Below are 7,778 nucleotides of genomic sequence, written 5' to 3' on the forward strand. Positions count from 1 at the left end.
GGGAGAGAGGAAGTTAATTCATACTGGTTAGGAATTTGCAATGCTTCAAAAAATCTATTCAATAATTTGTTATAAGCACATTGTCAAGCTACCTGGTATGGCTTAGTTTTTTGTTTCCTTTTTTTATTTTTCTTTCTTTTAATTTAATTTTATTTTATTTGTGAACATACTGTACAGAGGAGTTACAAATACATGGGCAGGATAATGCGTACATTTCTTACAAAGCATTGCAGCCTCCTCCTTTGTTTACCCTTCACATCCCTTCCCAGCCTCCCCCCTCCCCCCCCCAATCCCAATCCTTCTCCTTCCCCCCCCTTCCCCACCCCCCACCAACGTTGTAAAGCTCGTTTTGGACATTACAACTTGTACTTCTCATTGTTGCAACAGGTCCACCTGTATCCTTAAACAAGTGGTTTTTCCCCATCTCCACAAGTTATACTGACATCAAATATAGTGAAAGCAGGGGTTATACTGTGGGGGAGGGACATACAAAGGAACAAAGAGATAATCTTATAAATGCGTTAGAAACACATGCATGAAAGAAAAAAAAATATTAAAATACACATCTAAGGGTTCATTTTCCTGACATCACATTATCTGACCTTTTCCGCTTGACTCATATATATACTAACTAGATATTACAAATAACCGAAACCATGGGACCTATGATTCTTTGGGCCTGGCTTACTTCACTTAATATAATTTTTTCCAAGTTTTTCCATTTCCTAAGAAATGGGGCGATATAGTTCTTTCTGATGGAGGCATAGAATTCCATTGTGTATATATATCACATTTTCTTGATCCATTCATCTACTGAGGGGCATCTGGGTTGGTTCCATATCTTAGCTATGGTAAATAATGCTGCAATAAACATAGTTGTGCTGGTAGCTTTAGTGTGGTCTTGTTTGTAAACATTTGGGTAAATGCCCAAAAATGGGATTGCTGGGTCATAGGGGAGTTCTTTGTTAAGTCTTTTGAGGAACCTCCATACTGCTTTCCAAAGTGGTTGAACAAGTTTACATTCCCACCAACAATGAAGTAAGGTTCCTTTCTGTCCACATCCCCTCCAGCATCTGTTGTTGTTAGAGTTCTTGATTTTTGCCATTCTAACTGGAGTGAGGTGATATCTTAATGTTGTTTTGATTTGCATTTCTTTTATGGCTAGGGATGTTGAACATTTCTTCATGTGTCTATTGGCCATCCTTCTTTCTTCTTCTGAGAAGTTTCTCTTTAAGTCTTTCTCCCACTTATTTATTGGGCAGTTGTTTCTTTGAGGGTTTCTTTATTCAAATATTTAACGTGATTGCATGCACAGTGGTAACATTAAAATTATTAATCAAAATACAAATAATTGCAAAATCAAAGACACATATCAGACTTTGAATAATTAGCACTTATGATGGTAATAATAATAAAAATAATGACCACAATGTAGCCTGATAATGACAATGTTGTGATTGAAAAGGAAAAATTATTAGCCATCTTTGCAGCTAGCTTTCCCACATTGAATACATAGTTATAAACAGCATTGGATTACATACAATAACAAGAGGAGAGTTTCAATATCAAGAAATACAATCACATAAACTGGTGAGAGAGTAAAAACCCTAATGTCATTCTTGCAGTCTGTCTAATGTATATTCACTTTTCATCGTGGTATTGATTTTTTATAAATAAAATCATTTATTTACAAATGTTGATTATTCCACGTAGATAAAACATAATATGTTGAGTGCTTTCTGTTATCAACTGATCTTGTTTGTTCTAAACTTGAGAACTTAGGAGAAAGCCTTTCATTACCCAAACAGCCATTGGCTTAGTTGTATATCCCTAGAAGGTAACAACAAATGCCTCAAGCATGTTCACTCATTAGACAGAAATCCGTGGTCAGTTTTAGTTTCTCTCCAGTCCACTGGAGAAAATCTGTGCATAAATTTATGAAGAACACTTGACAACAAATAAAACAAAAGAGAAATTTAGATGGACTAAGTGTGATTAGTTCAAATAACATTCCCATATAGATACTATTCAATATCAATGTTTTCTATGAAGACTTAGGGTCTATGTTAAAAGGGCAGAATGATGCAGGCTCCAGCCTCAGGATTATCTGAGGACTATGTTTGTGTATATGGAAAGCTCTTGGCATGCCGGGCTTGAGAGGGAACATGTTCTATCTCCCTATCTCAAAACACATGTCACAGACTCCTGGGAGCTAAGGAAGTAGCTCTTCTGCTTGCTTAAACATAGATGATCAGCTGGTCAAGCATTTTCCTGAGATTGGGGAAGTGGTTTCAGCTTTCTCTAAAATAGTTTAGATAATAATATACCAAGTCATTGTCTCATAGGTTAAGTAAAATGTACCTGTTGGAATTTTTTGTGAATGTCTCCTGACTAAATCTTGGCAAAGATAATGCTTGCTTGTCTTTAAATACCCACTAACAATAAAGCACAGCATTCAGTGGCAATTGCTGTTTGCACTCTGCATCCCCTGTGTCCTGGTGATTTTGTGACCCTTACCCGGGACCCCAACGCCTTAGACATATTAACAGTATGTTCTTCAATACATCTGTAAACACATGACACAATTTACATAATAACACTTACATATCTGTAGTTGCCTTAAAAGAACACAGGCCTTAGAGCCAGGAGGTAAAATTTATTTTTATTTCTGCATGAAAAAATTTGAGATTTTATACCAAAAAACTGGATTTGACTCTTTTCTTATTTGTAAGCTAAGGTGGAAAATGTAAGGACTCTTCACTTTCTTTTTTCTTGCTCTAGAAGTCAATAAATACATTCTTCAATATTTCTGGTAGATTACATCCATTTACAGATAAGAAATGTAAGGCCAACAGTCAATGTAATGAATAAATAATGATACTAGAATTTGTGTCTGAGCTCTTCACTCTGTGTGCTTATAAGGAGTAGTAATTTGGTGGTGGAGAGGACCAGTATGAAAAAAACTATGGGGCAAAAACATACTTGTTAAAGGTTGTTTAATATTAGGTGACCAGTGATGATTACATGAAACAGGCTGGTGTCAGGGGTATAAAAAGGAGTACATAGAAATCATATTAGTGACAGAAACTGAGAAAATCTTGATCATTCATCTAATCTAATGGGAGGGAGTAGATGGGTAAGAATAAATCTAAAGTGTTCTACAGCCATGGCCTGGCAACTGTGTTAGTGATATTCTTGGTGATAAAGATTACAGAAGGAAGTGATGGATTTAGGGGAAAAACTCACTGAGAGTTCTGAGTTTATATTAAACTGTTGCAAAGATAGGTCTGTTTAGACACCATCAAAATATTCATGACCATGAATATGAAAAAGAATAATAAAATCGGGGGCATTATTAAAGGGAAGAGGAAAAGGAAAGTTCTGACACAAGTGCGAGCAATATGAGCACCAGTGTGGACAAGATTGGAACAAAGAGATAAAGAAGGAAACAAGAAAGTAATAAACACAGATTTATACAAGTAAAGAAAGGAAAGAATTTGCCAGAAGAAAAGGTCAAAACTCTTACAGAGGTATTGAAGGAAATATGCTATTTGGATTTGAAAATTAAAAGGGCAGAGACAAGTTCAATGAGAACAGAGTTTTGGTAAAATGGTAGAGATATGTCATATTGATGAAATTTTGAGATATGAATTTGAAGCCATAAAATTCTGGATCCAGGAATTCAAGAGATCCTGTTGATTTTAAATGTTGGGAACAAATGCTTTTATCCTATCCTTAGAAGAATTATACTGATGTAACTGACATGAACTTTAATTAGATGTATTCTGTTAATAGTTTTGAAGCCTTTTTTAGCCAGGAGATTATAGATTGAACTAAAACACAGACAGGACTCATTTGTCCTACAGTTCCAATGAGTTACCCATGTATCCACATCAATTTGGGATTTCATTGAAATATCTGTATATATGTTTAGATATCTTATCAGACTATCCATTAAAAATGTAGGACAAGTAACACCAAATATTAGGTTGAAAATATACTAATGTTACTCAAGACACCTCAAATTGATTCTTCTTTAGCCACTGAGTCATCATAATTGCCAAATACTGTATTTCAATCTAGTTCTTTTCAGGGATATTTCCATTCTGAAATAACCCTGCCAATCAACTTTCCACAAATTCTTTTTTTTTTTTTTTTTTTTGTCGATCGTAGGGCTTGAACTCTGGGCCTGGGCGCTGTCCCTGTGCTCTGCAGCACAAGGCGAGCGCTCTACCACTTGAGCCACAGCACTACTTCCCACAAAATCTTATATGTAGGAAGTGCACTTATAAATTTCAAACTTTTATTGAATGGAAGAGTTCAGACAGTACCCTCACTACTAGGATTAAATGCCTAAAAAGATAAGGCATTTTGCTCTAATGCCTTTCTTTCTTTTTTTCATATACATTGGCAAGTAGGGAAGGATTCTAATGCAACAATAATACAATGGTGACTTGTATTAACACAGCATTCAGGATCTAGTTTTAATTTGGATACTTACTAATTAGCTCCAAAGTTTGTGGATATTTATAGTTCTCGTGGATAATCTAATGTGCTCCAAGAAAATGTCCCTAAGGAGCCTTTCAATTATAATATGTCTGTTTGCCTCCAAATGCTTTAAATTGTACACCCGCTAATGTGGGCATAAGGTTACACTGTTGAACTTTCCCCTTCAGATAGTGAGTATGACCCTATTGCTTAACATGGAGAAAGTACCTTCTTACATAGACTGGACATGTGCAAACAAGAAGTGGTACGTGAAAAATGTTCTTAGCAGTTTGTACAGATGAAATGGAAATAGAGCAACTGTGAACTCAGAACGAAAGTGGAAAAGAAGAAAAAGGAATAAAGAAGAATGTGCCAAGGAAATGCTGAAGTGCAATTTCAAATAATGTGCTCAGGTGTGAGGGTGTGTTCAAAGTACAGCCAGGCAATGTAGTTCGATAACATAGGGGAAAAAAAAAACTACTTTAAACCATTCTGGGATAATCATACAAGTAGAAGCCTCTAACTCTGACTCTCAAATCAACCACATATCATCAATTTAAGGAGTATTTTCCAAGAGCAAAGTGAGAAAAAGAGGGCACATCACAGTTAGTGTTCTGATTGAAGTAATGACAATCATATTAATTTTCTTAATTGGGTGGGGGGAGGGGGGTAAAATTGGGTGGGGGGAGGGGGGAGGCAGGGAAGGGAAGTGAAGGGTAAACAAAGGAGGAGGCTGCAATGCTTGGTAAGAAATGTATGCATTATTCTGCCCATGTAATTGTAGCCCCTCTGTACAGTATGTTCTCAAATAAAATAAAATACAATTTAAAAAAAAAAAAAAAAAAAAGAAGAAACAGGCCCAGGGAAATCATGCAGTTGAGTGTTAAGAGAAATATAATGCAATGCTTAAGAACAGGGCTAGGGATGTAGCTTGGCGGTAAAGTATATGGTTAGCATGCACAAGGCCCTGGGTTCAATCTCTAACATCAAAAGCAAACAGAAGGCTTCAGAGTTAGCCTCTTGCATGCAACCAACCACCTAATCTTGGGCAAAGTATATTAATTCATATTTTCTCTCTTTCTCTTTCTTTCTTTCTCTCTCTCTGTTTTATGATTGTATACAGATAATGACTTACCGATTTCATAAGCTTTTACAAAAATAACGTATAATAATATGGCTAGATGTTGGGAATACAGTAATAGCAGAGTAAATCATCCATATTGTTCTACTAAAAAAAAAAATTTTCATTGATTTTGGAGCATTAAAGTGGGAAAAAGCCAAGTAAATATTTTTTCAAGAACCTAAATTAAGTGGGGGTATGCTATTGGTCTCTTTTAAACTTGGAAGTTAAAGATTATGCCTTTTTTAAATTGTGGAAATAGTGCAGAGAGGGTATACAATTACATGGACAAGGTAATAAATGCATTCATTTTTTTGGGGGGGGGGATGTCCAGGAATGGGGCCTGAACTATGGGCCTGGGTGCTGTCCCTCAACCCTTCATCTCAAGGCTAATGCTCTACGAATTGAGCCACAGTGCCACTTCCCGCTTTTTTTTCTTTTTGCTTATATGGTGCTGAGGAATCTAACCGAGGGTCTCATGCATGCAAGGCAAGCACTCTACCACTGAGCAAACTTTCCAGCCCAGGAGTACTTTTCTTATCAAGCATTGTTGCCTCCTCCATTGTTTCCCCTTCCCATCCCTTGCCATCACCCCCTCCCCCACGACACACCTCCACGCCCATCCCCACCACCCTCGCCCACCCCCTGCCCCTCAGTCAAAGTTGTTAGGTTCATTTTTTGACTTAATGTCTTGTACATCTCATTGTTGCAATTGGTCCCCCTGTATCCCTATTTAAACAATTTTCCTTTTCACTTCCCATCCACAAAGTATACCAACATCAAATACAGGGAGAACAGGGGTTATACCGTGCAGTAGGGCTGTACAAAGCAACAAAAAAAATCATCTTATATATATGTTAAAAATAATCGCAAGGAAGAAAAACCATTTGAATCCTTATCTTGGGGTTTATTTAGCCTAAAATTTATTTATCTGAACTTTTCTGCTTCTCTCAGACATATACTAGATATTGCAAATAAGGGGAACCATGAGAACTATGTTTCTTTGGGCCTAGATTACTTCACTCAATATAATTTTTTCCAAGTCTTTCCATTTCCTAAAAAATGAGGCCATGCCATTCTTTCTGATGGAGGCATAGAATTTCATTGTGTATATATACCACATTTTCTTGACCATTCATCTACTGAGGGGCTTCTGGGTTGGTTCCGTATCTTAGATATGGTAAATAATGTTGCAATAAACACAGTTTTGCTCCTAGATTTAGTGTGGTCTTGTTTGTGATCATTTGGGTAAATGCCCAAATATGGGATTGCTGGGTCATAGGGGAGCTCTGTGTGGAGTCTTTTGAAGAAACTCCATACTACTTTCCAAAGTGGTTGAACAAATTTACACTCCCACAAACAATGCAGTAAAGATCCCTTCAGCCCACATCCCCTCCAGCATCTGTTGTTATTACAGTTCTTGATTTTAGCCATTCTAACTGGAGTGAGGTGGTATCTCCATGTTGTTTTGATTTGCACTTCCTTTATGGCTTGGGAAAGTGAGCATTTCTTCATGTGTCTATAGGGTATCCTTCTTGCTTCTTCAGAGAAGTGTCTCTTTAATCCTTTAGCCCACGTATTAATTGGGAAGTTGTTCCTTTGCGGATTTGTTGTTGTGGGATTTAATTTTTTGAGGTCCAGGTATATTTTAGATATGAGACGGTTGACCATTGTATGGCTAGTGAAGATCTTCTCCCAATCCGTGGGTTTTCTATTGATCTTGCTAGCTATGTCCTTTGCCATGCAGATGCTTCAGGAGTCACATCTTGCCCGTAAAAACAAACACATTTTCAATGTTAAAGGCTGCAGCAAAATCTATCAAGCAAATGGCCCCCATACACAGGCGGGTGTTGCAATCCTAATATCAGATAAAATAGACTTCAAACTAAAATTCGTGAGAAAAGACAAAGAAGGTTGCTACATACTAATTAAGGAATCTTTCCTTCAGGAGGATATTAGAATTCTAAATATCTATTCGCCAAACAATGGAGCACCCAAATTTATCCAAGAAACACTACTTTCCCTCAAATCCCATATAGATCCAAAGACATTAATTGTTGGGGATTTTAACACACCACTCTCCCCACTAGATAGATCAACTCGGCAAAAACTCAACAGAGAAACTGCATATCTAAACAACTGCATAGATCAACTAGAGTTAACAGATATC

The sequence above is a fragment of the Dipodomys merriami genome, unplaced genomic scaffold (assembly GCF_024711535.1).
Source record: "Dipodomys merriami isolate MVZ:Mamm:240054 unplaced genomic scaffold, mDipMer1.0.p SCAF_1297, whole genome shotgun sequence".
NCBI lineage: Eukaryota > Metazoa > Chordata > Mammalia > Rodentia > Heteromyidae > Dipodomys > Dipodomys merriami.